The sequence below is a fragment of the Cryptomeria japonica genome, chromosome 4 (assembly GCF_030272615.1).
Source record: "Cryptomeria japonica chromosome 4, Sugi_1.0, whole genome shotgun sequence".
Classification (NCBI taxonomy): domain Eukaryota; kingdom Viridiplantae; phylum Streptophyta; class Pinopsida; order Cupressales; family Cupressaceae; genus Cryptomeria; species Cryptomeria japonica.
Window position 1 is genome coordinate 361,483,677 of NC_081408.1, and position 17,759 is coordinate 361,501,435.

The following is a 17,759-nucleotide window of genomic DNA, read 5'->3' on the forward strand; positions in this document are numbered from 1 at the left end:
GTCTAGTGTTAACTAGATACATCAGTGATCCTATCAACTGTCGATACTCGGATGGATCTGCAAATTCAGAGTTAGCTGCAGAAACACTTAACTTCTTTAAGTTAGATTCCATAGGAGTAGACATTGGTTTACAATCCATCATTCTAAATCTTTTCAAAATGTCAATAGTATACTTCCCTTGACTTAGAAAGATTTCGTTAGATCTTTGCCATACTTCTAGACCTAGAAAATAATGCATTAGCCCTAAATCTTACATTTCAAATTCTGAAGCTAATTCTTTCTTGCATCTAATAATAAGTTCATCTTTACCAGTCAAAAATAAGTCATCCACATAAAGAACTAGAATTAGCATTTCATCATTGGCTACTTTAAAGTAAATGCTAGGGTCAACATCATTTTTACAAAAGCCTAGACTTGCAAATATTTATCAATTCTTTCATACCAAGCACGAGGAGCTTGTTTAAGACCATATAGAGCTTTCTTTAACCTGCACACATGGGTTAATCTATCCTGAATCTCATATCCCTCAGGTTGCTCAATATAGACTTCTTCCTCAATGACACCATTGAGAAAGGCAGTCTTAACATCCATCTGATGTAGTTTCCAACCCTTAGAAGCAGCAATAGCAATTATTGTTCTAATGGAAGTATATCTAGCAACAGGAGCGAATGTTTCTTCATAGTCTATGCCTTCCTTTTGGGAAAAACCACGCGCTACAAATCTAGCCTTATATTTTTCAATACTACCATCAGCATTATGTTTAATTTTAAATAACCATTTAGAGGAAACAACAGACTTACCTTTGGGTCTGGGCACAAGGTCCCATACATCATTCTTGATGATTGACTGATATTCTTCATCCATAGCAAGCTTCCAGGCATGATGACTTGAGGCTTCTTCAACATTGCAAGGTTCAGTTTCAATGAGATTACACATTAAAGAAACATAGTTGGAAAATACCTGAGGTCTCTTAGTTTCACGGAAGGTGCCACTTGGAGCAGCAAATCTTTTAGCTTCTTGAATGGTGTTTCTTACCCAAAGTGGTCTTTTCTTGGTAACGACAATGTCACTAGGAATATCAGTGGGATTCATGGGTTCTGGAGGATCATCATGATCATCTTGTGGTGGAGGTTCAACTTGCTCACTCTGAATTTCAGGGTTAGTATCGACGTTCATATTTTGATTATCATCAAATTCATCAATAACACAAGAACCTTTCGATTTCTTAAATGCAATGTCTTCTTCAAATTTAACATCCCTACTTACCTCAACATACCTTTGACCTGGGATGTAAATCCTGAATGCTTTGGAGGATTCACTGTATCCGACTAGCATGCCTTTCTTTCTGGAGGGTTCCAACTTTGATCGCTTTTCCTTGGGCACATGAACATAGACGGGACTTCCAAAGATCCTGAGGTGACTAATGTCTGGTTTGAATCTCGTGAAGGCTTCTTCTGGGGTCATGTTCTTTAGAGCACGATGAGGACATCTGTTCTGGATATATACTGCTGTTCTAGAAGCCTCAGCCCATAGGAAGGTCTGCAAGTCTTGATCGTGAATCATAGCCTTTGCAGCCTCCACAATGGTCCTATTCTTTCTTTCAGCAACACCATTTTGTTGAGGATTGTATGGAACACAAAACTCCCTCTTAATTCCTGACTCAACACAAAAATCATGAAAGCTACCGGAGGTGTACTCACCTCCATTGTCAGATCTTAAACATTTGATTCTTTTACCAGAGAGGTTTTTAGTTAATGCTTTAAACTACTTAAATTTACTTAAGACTTAATCAGATTCTTTAGATTTCAAGAAGTAGATCCAAGTTTTCCTAGAGAAATCATCTATGAAGATTACATAATACAGGAATCCACTAGGAGATGCTATAGACATAGGACCACATAAATCAGAGTGAACAAGTTCTAGTTTGTCTTTAGCTCTATTTTCACTTTTATGAAAAGGACTTTTAACATTCTTACCAATAGCACAACCTTTACAAGTGTTATCATGAATTTGACTGAGTTTAGGCATACCTTTGACTAACCTTTCAAGGGATGGAAGGGCTTGATAATGTAGATGTCCAAGTCTTCTATGCCATAACTCACATGATTCCGGGGCCTCATTAATGAGGGCTTGAATAGGGTTAGTAGAGAGCTTATAAAGACTATCATATCTATGACCAATTATACGAGCAGATTCAAAACTATCTTTCTTAGACCAAGCAAGAACTTTTCCTTCAAAAAATGCAATTTGATAACCTTTATCTTCTAGAGCAGAAATGGAAATTAGGTTTCTTTTAATTCCAGGAACAAACAATATATCACTAAGATGCAAGGAAATACCAGAATCTAATTTTAGAGAAGTAGAGCCAGAACCTCTTACTGAATAACGAGCGTCATCACCAATTACTACGTGAAGGCTGGTATCCTTTTCTACTAGACCTGAAAGATGATCTCAGTAACCTGTGATGTGTCTGGAGGCACCACTGTCAATCAACCATGTATTGCTATCTGAGGGAACATTGCTAGATAGAGCGGAGATGAATAAGAAGTCATCATTTTGTTCTGAGACTTCATTTAGGTTTGCTTCACTTTGGTTAGGATTAAACTGACATTCCTTAGCATAATGACCAAATTTGTCACATCTAAAACATCGCACATGCGAGGTATCTCTTGGTTTCTTCCAAGGGTGTTGGGAACTAAAGGATCTGGAATCCCTATTTCTTCTAGGATAAGGTTGCTTCCAATTTCCCCTTTTCTTGCATTGAGCTGCAAGCATGTGATGATCATCTACATGGGGGCTCTTGGATTGACTCCTTGTGAAGAGGCGAGACTCTTCCTGGATGCAATCATTCTTAAGGCGATCAAGAGTAGGTAACTCCGACCGACCACTTACGGTTTGGATAAATGACTCCCAAGAGTGAGGTAGACCATTAAGGGCAATCATGACAAGGTCTTTATCTTCCATGTTATGGCCAATTAAACCTAGCTGATTCTTTAGTTTTGAAATTTTTATGAAAATGGAAATAACAGAATCTTCTTTAGCCATTTTGATATTAAGTAGTTGTTGTCTTAACGTAATTGCCCTACTAAGATTGTTAACTTCATATGTACCTTGTAGATGGCTGAACATTTCCCTTGCAGTGGTGAATGAGGCAATAGAAGTGACGAGGTGGTCTTTGACTGAATCAATGAGAATCTTCCTGGCCTTGATAGCATCCCTTTTGAATTGTTTCAACTCAGCTGCATCCGAAGGCTCAGTTAGCTCTTTCGCTTCAATGAATTGGAGAAGATCTTCTTCCTCAAGAGCCAACTTGATTCGAACTTTCCATGCAGTAAAATTTAGATTCCCATCAAGCCTATCTTCAACTTTCAGCCCCATTGACCTGATCTGCAAAAGCTACAGCAATCTGGAAATAAAGGTGTACTGAATTTTAAATCTGAAGATTGATCTAACCAATTAGCTTTGATACCATGTTGTTTTTAGTTCTTTCAGATTGAATAAAAACTCAGAAAATCAGAATTAGTTTAAAACTAGGTTAATTAATTTATTGTTTTCCAGATTTAAGCATAGTAAAGGAAATAAAAAAAAAGGACAAAGCACAATTACCCTGGGAAAACCTCCTAGGAGGAAAAACCCAGCCAAAGAGATCCTCGGATCTGATTATAGATTATGGTAATGCAATTGTTACAACACTTATCTCAAGAACTTGTAGAAGTAGATGTTGCTGTCACAGAAAGAATGGCAGATTGCTTCACTGCCATGTGGGTGTTTGTTGCTGATAGCTTGCTTCTTCTTTTAACCCAGATTTACAGATCCTTAAGAACTTTGCACAATCTTAACTAAGTTCGCCTCCTTCTAATGATGTAATTCACGCCTCAACTGGCAGATGGCAGATACAAATCGCTGATATAGCAGATAAGATTTCTGTATGTACAGATGAAGACTTTCTTCCTAAGGTTCGCATTATCCAGACTTTCGCATGAAGTGAGTGCTTTCATGGGTTTTTGTGGTGAGAGTTGAATGCTTATTTATACAAGGAGCAAACCCCTTTTAGCATGTCGGCTTTTGCAAAATAGAACCCTTCTAATTATTTAATTTACTAATTACTTAATGCAAAGTTAGGATAGGTGCTATCATGAGGCGTGCATGTTTTAGTGTGGCGTGGAGGTTTAGGGCCCAACCCTAATTACAAACAACAGATAACACACTTTTGACTTAAAGTGAGGAGTTTGTTATAATAGATATACATTGCCAAGTGAGGAAGAGGTACACAAGTATACACACCTCTTGCATAAGAGAGAATCCTTGAGAAGACAAACAACTTCACATAGGGAATAACATCTATCATAAGCAAACACCACTCAACAAAGGAAAAGTGGATCCTTAGAAAGGATAAGAGAAATCAATGCCCTGCAAGCATAGGGACAAAGAGAAGGATTGCATAACCTCCAAAGAGAGATTATGCATAAAAGATGTGGCGCTTCAAGCAAAGAAAAGGTCCTAAGCAAGGAACACACATGTACTCACATGAAGGAAGATTCAATGCAAGAAAAGCCATCAAGGTATGCAAAATACAACTTAAAAGAAGAGGCAATCTTCGAAAGGAGAGAGGATTGAATATATTATCCTTGCACCCCAAGCGAGGAGACAAGGAAGAATTATGTGGGTGTCCAAGTATGATTTGAAAATGAAGATGCATCACCACACGACAAAGAGTCCCCAATAAGTTTAAACTACTAGTGTCATAGGGTGAGGAGCAACATGATGGTGGCATGAAAGAATGTGGGCCAGCCGGTTGTTTTAAGCCATTAAGAGGTTGCTGCTATCCTTTATTGGAAAGAGAATATACTCTTTCCTTTGATATATTACTTAACATGTCATTGCCCTCTTCTTTGATATATCTCATTATTTGTTTCTTTGGCAACCCTTTTTTATTTAGCCCCAGACAAGCTTTTATTCTTAAGCCAGTTATAGCACATAGTTGAGGTTTCACTTGACGATACAATTTTTTTTATACTTATTCTCACATTGACTATAAGGCCAATGATAATTCCCACCACTAGGAAGATGCTCAATCATGGTTGTATGTTGCCAAAGAGGTGACATAGCATCAAAATTAAATGCATTCTTTACATGTGGGCCAACTAATTTAGAACTACCAGCCATTCTATATGAATATCAAAACAATTTTTTTTTATTTTTAAATTTAAACCCTGTATTGTGTTCACTTACAAAAAAGCCCAGTATTATAACCCTTATTTTAAGTATAAATCTTTAAATTTTTTTTCCAAAAAATTATTTAATAAAAAAGGAAGAAAACTTGAAAACTTGCAAAATTCATTCACCTTTGTTAGATAAATCTTCCCCATGCAGCTCTTTATGTCTTGTAGGAATAGTACTCTTGTAGCTTTCATCTTATAAGAAAAATGGAACAACCTTAAAAAATGAACAATGGTAGTTCGGAGTGAAGAAATATGTTTTTGAAATGACCCACCCTGTTTTAGAGATATGACTCTTGAATTTTTCGTTTCTCTTTTCTGATTTCTGAATCTTTGTGTTTTGTAATTTTCTGGTTTTTCTTTGTTTTTGAAAATATCAGTGTTCCACGGCCATTGGGGACGAGGAGACATGGGGACAGGCTTCGGGGACGGGGGACAAAGGGAAAAAGTTTGGGGGATGGGGGGACTTGGGCCTGGGGGGAGGGGGGGGAACGTGTTTCCTTGGAAAAATATGGAAAATAAATGCAAGAAATTGGAAATGCTGACAGCAAATAAATACAATTCTAAACAATCCCTAGATTGGGAACTTTCCTTGAAACCCCAAATCTGATAGCAAAGAATTGTTTATTTAGTATTTACCAAATTAGATACAGGAATATTAATAATTCTGAAATTTGCTGATCTCCTTCTCTAAAACTCACGTTCTACAAACTTTGGCCCAAACAACTCCCACATGCCTCTAGGGTGATTACAGTGATGTAGACAGGGGACAGCTAGAAAGGACAGACTGGTAAGGCCTGGAGATGCATCAATTCTGCCCCAAAACCGTGGCACAAACTCCCATGCAGCCCTCCTGTTGACGTACAGATGGCCCTAGACAGAGTATGGCCAGGTTGGAAGATAGATCCCCTTAATTCTTGAGTCCACAATCTACCATTGTCATGCACAATTTATTTCTTTCAGTCTGCTCACATTTCCTCTATCAGTCCCTGTGAATTCTTCTCCAATTCTGAAAATTAAAGCACACCTGTAACCTTTGAATGAAGCCACCTATAAACAATGCCCTTGGGTGATCTTTCACACCTGCAAGCGTTCAATCCTCTGAGAGTTTTTGTTCTCAAAGTCTGATTTTCCTTCTGAAGACTGAAACCCTTGTTCTCCACAAGGCACCAAAGTTTGCACAATTTTCAATCATAATTCGAAATGTGTGCCCTAATCGCCTTTTTTTACATCCTTCCTCCAAATCCATGCACATTTTAGAATTTGCAATGTTTTTAAAACTTTATTTCAAATGCCCTTTATTATTTAATGAAATTATTATCAACATATGTGTCCACTTTATTGATAAATTCATGTGACTTAATAAAGTCACTTTATTTAATATTTTATAAATTAACTTCATAATTTATTTAAAAAATCAGTTTATTTTATAAAGTCACTTTATAATAAAGTAACTTCAATTTATTTAAATATTAATTAAAACATTAAATTTAATGTTATATTAACTTTAATATTTAAATATTTATTCATAATCAACTCCTGGCCATTGGAGATTGACAATGTATGTTGCACCTGTGGTACACTTGTGACACCTAAAAATAGCAGTACCTCCTATAAAATAGGAAATCGGCTCTAAGCCCCTAAAACGCCACAAATGACCTCCTACAAGGCCCACCAGTCCTTGGGTGGGTTCCCGGTCCATTGTATTAGCTTAGGAGAACCATTGCTGATAGGCTAACCCTGCTAAAAATTTGAAGTTCCTAGGAAGCGGACATTACAGTCCACCCTTGCTGAGAATGCTTGCCCTCAAACACTCAATTTAGGCTGCTGTAATCTTTGGTCGCTCTCCCATGTACCATCCTCTACTAGCAAGTCCTTCCACTTCACCAAATTTTCTATAATAACCCTCCTCCTTAGTTTGTGCTATCTGGTGTCAATAATAGCCTAGGGGATGAGAATTGGTTTCTACTCTTCATCTAGGGGAGGTAAAACTATAGAAGGAACCACTTTGTGTCCCAATGCCTTCTTGAGGCAAGACACATGAAATACATACCCTACTCTTTGCTGGTAGATCCAACTCATAAGCCACCTCTCCAATTCTCTTAGAGATCCTAAATGGTCCATAGTATTGTGGCTTCAGTTTCTCAACTCCCTTTTTCCTGAGAGTGGACTGACGATAAGGCAGCAACATCAGGAACACCATGTCACTCACCTCACATGAACACTCAACTCTTCGCTCATCCACATACTACTTTTTCTGATTTTGTGCCTTTTGAATATTCTCCTTCAAAGACCTCATTATGCCCTAACTCTCCTGCAGCAGGTCCTTGGTACTAGGCACTCTACTATCCCCAAGCAATAGATCTTAGAAACTTGGCGCCTCATACCCATAGAGGTCCATAAATGGTGACATCTGTTTAGACATGTGGTAAGTTGTATTATAACAGTATTCACACAAATGTATCCCCTTAACCCATGCCTTCTGCTACCCTATGATGTAGTCGCTGAGGTATCCTTCCACCCACTTATTAACAATTTCTGTCTATCCATCTGTTTGCAGGTGGTAACTAATACTTAGAGTAAGCTTTGTCCCACTAAGTCTGAATAACTTTGCCAAAAGCAACTCATAAATTTGTTGTCCCAGTCACTGACTATGTTCTGTGGCAATCGGTGAAGCTCGAATACCTCTCTGAAAAATAAATCAGCAACATTTGCTGCTGTGTATGTGGTTGAAATCCGAAAGAAGTGAGCAAAGTTCTTGAGTCTATCAACCACAACGTAGATACAGTCCTTGCTTGGGGCCTTAGGCAAGCTTGTTATAAAATCCAAGGAAATGCACGTCCACTTTTGATTAGGAATGGGTAGGGGCTGTAGTAACCCTCCTGGAAAAGAGTCCCCTTGCTTGTTCTGGTGACAAATAGGACACTCTCTCACATACAGAAAAACCTCAAATTTAAGACCTTTCCATGTAAACTGTTCCCAAGTTTTCTTGTAAGTCTCGAAGTACCTTGGGTGTCCTTCCATGGGAACATTGCGGAAGGCTCTCAATATCTTCTTCATCTCTGATCCTGGTACCAGAAAAATTCTCCCTTTGTAAATGATAAGCTCATTCACAATGGAGTACTTGTCATCATGCAGTGTACCATCAATAATGTCTTAGGCCCACTGGTTCTTGGCATATTTAGTTGAAATCCACTCTTTCCAAATCGGCTGTGACCTCTTCAATGGAGCACAAGTGGGGTCTCCTCAATAATGCATCTGCAACTACATTCTTCTTACCTTTGATGTAGACAATGTCAAAGTTGTAAGCTTGTAGCTTACTTAACCACTTCTACTGCCAGTCATTTAGGTTCCGTTGATTCAGGGAATGTTTCAAGCTATTATGGTTTGTCTTAACTACAAATTTGCTGTTCACCAAATACTGCTTGAATTTAGTCAAAGCATGCATAATGGCTAACATTTCCTTACCATATATACTATAGCTTCGCTTTGCACCCTTCAATTTCCTACTCTCAAATGCTATTGGGTTCTCATCTTGCATTAAAACTGCACCGATGCCCTCTTTTGAAGCATCACACTCCAACTCAAATGGTTTGGTGAAATTTGGTATGGCTAGAACAAGACACAAGCTCATCAATTGCTTAAACTTCTCGAAACATTGCTGTGCCTGATCTGTCCAAAGGAATTCCCCCTTCTTTGTCAAGTCGATAAGTGGTGCTTCCTGTTGAGAGAAACTCTTGACGAAGCGTCAGTAGAAACCACAAAGCCCAAAGAATCCCTTAAGTTGAGTAAGATTCTTGGGTGGAGGCCAATCCACAATAGCCTGAATTTAACTAGATCAATTCTAACACCCTTTGAACTAATGATATGCCCCAAATATAGCAACTCTGTCATACCAAACTCACATTTGGATTCCTTGGCATACAAGGAACTCCCTCTCCAATATGCTCAACACTTTCTCAAGGTGCCTCAAGTGCTCATCCCAAGTACGACTAAAAATGAATACATCATCAAAGAAAATGAGGACAAACTTCCTCAACTAATGCTGAAAAACCCTATTCATATAGGATTGGAAAGTAGGAGGTGCATTGGTTAAGACAAAGGGCATAACTAGGAACTCATAGTGTCCACATTGACATCGAAACACCGTCTTCTTCACATCTGTAATGCCCCCACTTTGAAACATAATTTAATAATAAATAATAATAATAAAATCAAAATACAAAAGAATAAAAAAAAAAATAAAAAAAAAATATAAAAGAATATAATTAAATATAATTAAAATTTGATTAAAGTTAATGAATGGTCAAAAGTCATGAAATGATAAGTTGTGACTCCCCCAAATATGAGGTATAAAAGGGAGAAGAGAACTCATTTGAAGGGGGGATAATTTGGGAATCAAAAGTACAGATCTGATTTAAATGAAGTGCAGATTTGGTTGTGTAAGGTTGTGTCCCTTTCAAAGGGCAAATATAATGAAGAGTTGCACTCTTTCAAATGGTGCTAATGGTGAAAGGGTTGTCTCTTACCAAAGGGCATACACGATAAAGAGGTGTGACCTCTTCCTCACATTGAGAGATATAAAGGAAAGGAATCTAAAGCATCCAGTGACACTACCATTGATCAGATCAGATCAGAATTGTTATTAAGTTACAGGCAGTAACATCCTTGTTCTTGGTGGTATGCATGGGGATGTGCTTAATATGTATGTTTAATATATGAAGCCTAATAATGTTCTTATGCAGAATTTAATAGTACAAAGTGATATTGCCATAACTTTGTCCTAAGTCATAATCATAAATCTATTGTAATCCTTCTATTCCCCAAGGGAGATGGGTGTTGTTAGGGAGGAGCAGAGTAAATCTACTCCAAGAAAAGAGCCCCAAGGGTGAATGGACTGATGTTCCTGACATCTGGGCTGTATTAGGGAGGTGGTGTCAATTGTCAAGCACCCTAGACAAGCCAATGCCCTCTTCTGGGAGTGGGAATTAGAAGGGTTTAGGGTTAGGACTAGGGAAATAACAATATTAAGCTGTATTTTGAGCAACTTTAACTATTTAATCTGGATTAATGTAATATAATAGGTAGTAATATATTTTGCTCTTTGGGAATCGACAACCTCCTAATAGGGAACATTACAACATCGTCCTCATTCAAATCTGATGATATCTGGATCTCAAATCAATTTTTGAGAAGATGCATACACCATGTAGCTCATCAATCAACTCATCAATGCGGGGAATGGGATATCGGTTTTTGATTGTCTTCTTGTTCAGAGCATGGTAATCAATGCACATACGAAGTGTGCCATTTTTTTTCTTGACCAGAACAACAACCGATGCAAAAGGGCTCTTGTTGGGTCTGATGTGTCCCATCTCGAGCAGCTTGTTAATGGTTTTATTTGCCTCATCCTTAAGCCGCTTAGGGTGCTTGTATGGGGTGATGATAACCAGTTTTGCACCCTCCAACTCAATGATATGCTATATGCCCTTGTTTGGAGGTCTCCCAGGTCGTATATCACTAAAAACCTCACTATGTTTAGACAGGAGTCCCTGGATGTCTAGATGATAATCTCTCTTTTGCTACTCCATTGCTGTAGGCATCACAACACACTCTGTAGCCCACTCCACCTGATCATGTTTGATCAATCTCTCCATCCTCCTCAAGGAAACCAAGCAAAGATTCCCATCTGACATCCCTCTCAACACATGTTTTTGTCGTTTACCTCAAACTTCATCTCCATAGTGCGTAGGTTGAGGTAGAACTCCTCAGTTGCATGAAGCCACTTCATGTCCAACACAATATCCATCTCTCCCATACTCACCACATAATAGTTAGCTTGAAACATAGTCACTCAACTGTAGGGTCAAAATGGGAATCATCCTATTGCATGAGAGTGAAACAATCTACAACTCTCACTCAAACTCTTAAACTTTTTAACCTTAAGCTCTCTCCTAGCCACTAACCCCTCATCGATGAAATTATGTGTAGCACCTGTATCCAACCAAGTGATCACACATTGGCCACCGAGAACTCCTTGTATCTTGAAAGAACCCTCTCGTTGAATGCTAGAAAATTGTGCAATAGGTTTTATCATCCTCTTGCTCTTTTCCTGACTCCCTCGATGCACTTTCTACTTCGCTATCACATGTTTCAGTATGCTGATCTGAATTTTTAGAATTAGTTTCATTTGTAGAGTAGTGCTCCATCTTGTTAGCTTTCCCTTTCAAAGGGCACTTATGACTAGGATCCCACGGGGCCTTGCACTTAAAACATAATTTTCTACATCTCAAGTCATTTAGTGGCTCATTGTTAGTTTTTTGGAAAGGTTTCTTTTGCTGGTCCGACCCTTTGTGGAAATGTTTCTTGTCCTTATTGCTAGAAAAAGGCTTAGATGAGAACTTTCTCTTTGGAGCAACAAGTTCCATGCTCTTGGTCTTCTTCATGGCCTCCTGCAAGGTTGGTGGATCAAAGGCCTTAAGCCAACCATGTAAAGGCTTTGTGAGCCCCTCTATGAAGAGTACTACCAACCTCCTTTTGAAAATGCTAGGAACCATTACGAACAACCTCTGAAAATCAACTATGTAAATCTCCAATGACCCATATTGCTTAAGCTGTGCAAGTTCTCTAAAATACTTGTTTGGGTCCTTGTCTAAACGTTTGAAGAGTTTGTTTGTGAACTCATCATAGGTGGTAATGAGACGATGACCCAACATCACCAGACTGTGATACCACCACTCATGTGCCACACCGTCAAGGTGAAGTGTGTTGAACTTAATTGCATCTTATTTGGGCATAGGCCTCAGTGACAAATAGTTGTCCAGCTTCTGGGCTCATGATCTCGTAGTACACCTGTCACTGCCATCAAAATCTGGCAAGCTAAGCTTGCTCACAACCTGCGGTAAGTCCCTTTGACCATGTGGTGTTGTGTGCTTTGTTCTAGCTATTGTACCTGGTCTCCTCTTCTTGTTATTTTTAGATCAGACTGATAACAATTAACAAAATTAACACAATGAACATAGAGAACACAAGAATACCTTGGGAAAACCTTCCTCTTGAAGGTGAAAAACCCAGAAACTAATCTCAGATGATATTAGATAATAATCAATTTATATCTTTACAGATTTGTTTCAACACTTGAAGCAGTATGAACATCAATTCATGAATCCAAACTAGGGTATCAAACGGATGTACACAGCAGCGTAACCAACTTATTTGAAATATGCTTGAATGAAGATGATTCGCTAATCAGGGAAGACAATTTGCTGAACATGAAGACCATTCGCTGATCATGGAGACAAGTTGCTGATCATGAAAGTGATTTGCTGTCTTAGAGATGGTGCACTGCCCTTGGAAATGGATTCACCGATTAGATAATAGGTTCGCTGCCTTAGCAATGTATTCTCTGATTAGGAGAAGTAATTCGCTGCTCTGCGGAAGGTGATTGAATGCTGGATGCTTGAGTGAATGAATATGTAATGAATCCCAATTACATCTCCTTTATATATGTGAGAGGCACCCATTCAAGTTGGGTCGGCCTCTTAGAATAAAAACAATAGTTTACAATAATATAATCCTATATAGGGTTGGCCCTATAAGGCAATTACAATTAACATTTTAATTTGCACATTAATGTGACTAAGGCCAATAGGCCAATTGGTCACCCATAGGCTAGGTCAACCCTAGAAGGAATCCGACCTAGCTACAAATATCAACACTCCCTCTTAGCTAAGTCATGGAGTCTCTCACATGACATCCACCATGGCTACTCCCAGAGGGTGGAACAAGGGCTTTCACCTCAAACTTCTCTTACAGAGAAAAATGCATTAACAAGGGCTTGCACCTCAAACTTCTCTCACAGAGAAGAATGTATTATAATAAATCTCAAGAAATCACTGATGCTGAGACTCCCTCTCAGCAAGGGCTTCATTCTCCACAACTCCAAGCTTGTCTCGAAAATGCACAAATTTCACTTTGGCAAGGGGCTTGTTGAGAATATCAGTCTGCTCCTCAGTACAAATATATCTCAACTGAACAACATTCCTCTGTACCATATCTCTGATGTAGCGGTATTGGATCTCAACATGTTTTGTTTTGTCATTGAACACAGGATTAACGGATAGCTTCACACAACTTTGGATAGCACAATGAATGATAGTAGGCTCCAATGATTATCCAAACAATCTTGCAAGGAGCTTCCGAAGCCACACTGTTTCGCGAGTTGCCACACACGCTGCAATGTATTCTGCCTCTGCAGTGCTTAGTGCCACTGAAGACTGCTTCCTGCTACACCAGGAAATCATAGTAGATCTTAAACTGAAGCAACAACCAGAGGTGCTCTTTCGATCAGTAACACTCCCTGCTCGATAATCAGAATCAAAATAGCCTTCTAGATTCAGGTCCGCACTGGAAGAATATTTCAAACCATATATAATTGTGCTACACAAGTATCTCAAGATATGCTTGGCTGCAACTAGATGTATCTGTCTTGGTTCACACGTGAACTGACTAAGTGCACTCACTGCATAGCAAATATCTGGTCTAGTGTTAACTAGATACATCAAGGATCCAATCAACTGCCTGTACATAGTAGGATCCACAAGATCAGAACTAGTTGCATATTCTCTCAATTTCTTCAGGTTAGTTTCTATCGGTGTAGACATAGACTTGCAATCTAACATTCCAAATCTCTTCAAAATGTCAATGGTGTATTTTCTTTGACTTAGGATAATCTCATTAGGCCTCTGCCATACTTCCAAACCTAGAAAGAAATGCATGAGTCCTAGGTCTTTCATCTCAAATTTTGAAGTCATCTCCTTCTTGCATCTATGGATGAGATGATCTTCCCCAGTAAGAAGTAAGTCATCAACACATAGAACCAAGATTAACACGTCACCATTGAATACCTTGAAGTAAAGATTCAGATCAACATCATTCTTGCAGAAACCCAAACTCACCAAGTATTTGTCAATCCTTCATACCATGCACGAGGAGCCTGCTTAAGGCCATATAATGCTTTCTTCAATTTGCACACATGAGACTCTTTCCCATGAATCATGAAGCCTTCAGGTTGCTCAATGTAGACCTCTTCTTCAATTACACCATTGAGAAAGTCTGTCTTTACATCCATCTGATGTAACTTCCATCCTTTAGCTGCTGCAATGGCAATGATGGTCCTGATGGAACTATAGCGGGCAACAGGGGCAAATGTTTCTTCATAGTCTATTCCTTCTTGCCGAGAGAAACCACGAGCCACAAATGTAGCCTTGTACTTCTCAATGCTTCCATCAGCTGCATGCTTAATCTTGTATAGCCATTTGGAAGATACCACTGACTTTCCCTTAGGTCTAGGCACAATGTCCCAAACATCATTCTTAAGGATGGATTGATATTCTTCATCCACAGCATCTTTCCATACTTGCTGATTTGAGGCTTCCTCAACATTGGAAGGTTTAGACTCAATAATGTTACACATTAATGCAACATAGCTAGAGAATTTCTGTGGTCTTTTACTTTCTCTAAAAGTGCCTCTAGGAGCTGCGAATTTTTCTGTCAAAGCAAAGAAGATCCTGATTGACTCCGTGAAGGATCACCTAGTGCCCATCATTTCCAAGATGTCAAATGCAAGAGACATGTTAAGAACTTTGGAAGGGATGTGTGAGATCAACAACACAAGTAGGGCACTTGCATTGAGGCAACATGTACAAATTTTTCTGGTCTTTTACTTTCTCTAAAGGTCACTCTAACAGGCCTCTAGGGTGATTGCAGTGATGTAGACACGGGACGGTTAGAAAGGACAGACTGGTACAGCCTAGAGATACATCAATTCTGCCCTAAAATTGTGGCACAAACTCCCGTGCAGTCCTCCTATCGATGTATGGCTGGCCCTAGAAAGAGTGCAGCTAGTCTGGAAGATAGATCCCCTTAATTCTTGAGTCCACAATATGCCATTTTCATGAACAATTTATTTCTTTCAATCTGCCCACAATTCCTTTATCAATCGCTGTGAATTCTTCCCCAATTCTGAAAATTAAAGCACACCTGTAACCTTTGAGTGAAGCCACCTGTAAACAATGCCCTTGGGTGATCTTTCACACCTGAAAGCATTCAATACTCTTAAGAGTTTTCATTGTCAAAGTCTGATTTTCCTTTTGAAACCCTTATTCTCTAGAAGGCACCAAAGTCTGCACAATTTCTAATCATAATCCCAAATGGGCACTCAAATTGTCTTTTTTTGCATCCTTCCTCCAAATTCACGCACATTTTGGAATTTGCAATGTTTATAAAACTTAATTTCAAATGCCCTTTATTATTTAATAAAATTATTATCGACATGCGTGTGAACTTTATTGATAAACTCTGTGACTTAATAAAGTCACTTTATTAATATTATATAAAGTCATTTATAAATAAAGTAACTTTAATTTATTTAAAGAAAACATTAAAGTTAACATTATATCAACTCCTGGCCACTAAAGACCAACAATGGATGTTGCATCCATGGCCCACTGGTGGCGCCAAAAAATAGCAATCCCTCCTAAAAAATAGGAAGTCGGCTCTGAGCCCCTGAAACGTCACAAATGACCCCCTGCAAGGTCCACCAGTCCTCGAATGGGTTCCTGAAATATACCACCCCAATCTGCTGTTGCAAAATTCTGATGTTTTTTGAAAGTTTTGTTTTTATTGTTTTCTGATTTTTTTGAGTTTTCAATGATTTTCTTATTTTTTGTGTTTTGATATTTTTTGCAATATGATATGAATACAATAAAGAGAAAAAACTGCTGGAATCGAGAAGAACAAGAAACCAATGCAACAAATGACTAATGAATGAAATTTTTTATTTTGACAAAGAGCTGATTACATACACCTAACACCATACATAAGCTGATTCTTTGAGTCTGATCTGAACTATAGTCTGGTAAAAAGGTCTGATCTGCACCTTAGCTGACCTTCAAGCCCACCCACCAAGAGTTTCCAGCTTGGAAATAAGTCTGATATACGGCCTTTATGATCTCCAAACCCTAATGCCCAGTTATTAATGATGCCTCTTGCTGCAATAAGGGGTATGACTGGCTGTGGGTGAGCTATGGGTGGCTGGAAATGAAGCAATAAGATCAGATCTGCTGCTTACTCTGAATTTGTTGATAAAATCCTTGCCCTAGGAGCTGATGTAACCCGATTTATTTTTGCTGTTGTTGCTGTTCTTGTTGAGAAATTCAGCCCTTGGGAGGTATTGCACTCCTGTATGCCTCCAAAATTGTGAAGGTTTTTTTCTCCACAACCAGTAATCACTGAATCCCTGTTCTCCAGAGCTGCAATCTGCAAACACCTGCTGTAAAAACGACTTCTTGAATGATCAAAATGCTGCCCATAATGTTCTTTTATTCACCCTAACCCTAATTGCTGCTTTTAGAGTTTCATCTTTATTTCTCATAAAGTTTATATTTTTTCGCAAGGGTCCACCCATCATGACATAAAGTCCCCTTTTGTAAAAACAACTTGTGCCATTAGGCACACACTCCAAGGGGGGACACTTCATTATTTTTTAATATGCTAATTAAAATATTAAAGTTATAACTTTAATATTTCTATTTTGTTATTTTGAGCTCATCACTTGGCCTCCAAACTGAAAACTGAAGCTACCACTAATACCAGGGTGAAGTCTGGATAGAGCAGGGGAACTGGCAGTCATCCCCTAATAATAGGGATTCTCCTAAAAAATAGGAGACTCACTCTGATCAATTATAAATGCTTATGAGGTCCCCTGCTATGCTCCACACCCCTCCAAGTGGTCAACTGGTCAATTGACAGTCCCCTCCTAAAAATAGGAGACTGGCCCTGAACTCCTGAAACACCTCCCAAGACTCCTAAAGGGTCACAATCGATCTCCAAGGTTTGAAGAGTTCGATAGTGTTCACTTATGCATAAAATTGTCTAGTAGTGTGAAAAAAGGTGAAAAATCTATTTAGAAATCGAAATCTCATTTTCTTGCATTAAACATTATTTCTAAACACTTGGTGAAATCTCTGCAGTTGGATAATCTTGCAGAAATTTCAACTATATGGCTGTATATTTGTGTCCTCATTCACACAATACTCATTATCGACTTACATTGGCTGAGTTGGCTCCACTTGGAAACATAAAAAATTCTGAGAAGCAGATTTTAGGACATTTTATGATCTGTGCATAGCTGCACAATTGTCAGCAAGCCTTTTGTACTACGTGCAACATAGTTCACTTGGCTTGTTCTTCTGAACCTGGCAATGCAGCACATGTTTCTCATAGTGCCTTGTGCTACTGGACAAATACTTTTATTGCTTAATGAAACACATGCAAGCTTCAGCAGTCCGTTGTGCTACTGTGCAAGCACCTGTGCAGCTTTGCACAAAACCTTGCACATTTTGCACAGTGGGCACTGGGCAGTGACTATCTGTGTAATGTTCAGTCATGTACATGTGTTGCTTGCACACAATCTTTTCTACACACTCTGTATATGGAAGGTCAACTACTAGAAGCCCAACAGCTGATGGCTGTTGGAGG

General features: G+C 38.7%; 1 protein-coding gene across 1 annotated transcript in view; it reads left to right on the forward strand.

Moving 5' to 3' along the window:
* The window catches only part of LOC131040982 (CRS2-associated factor 2, chloroplastic), a 107,471-nt gene that overhangs the window by 44,905 nt on the left and 44,807 nt on the right, over positions 1-17,759 (forward strand). The gene's annotated exons all lie outside the window — the stretch shown is intronic.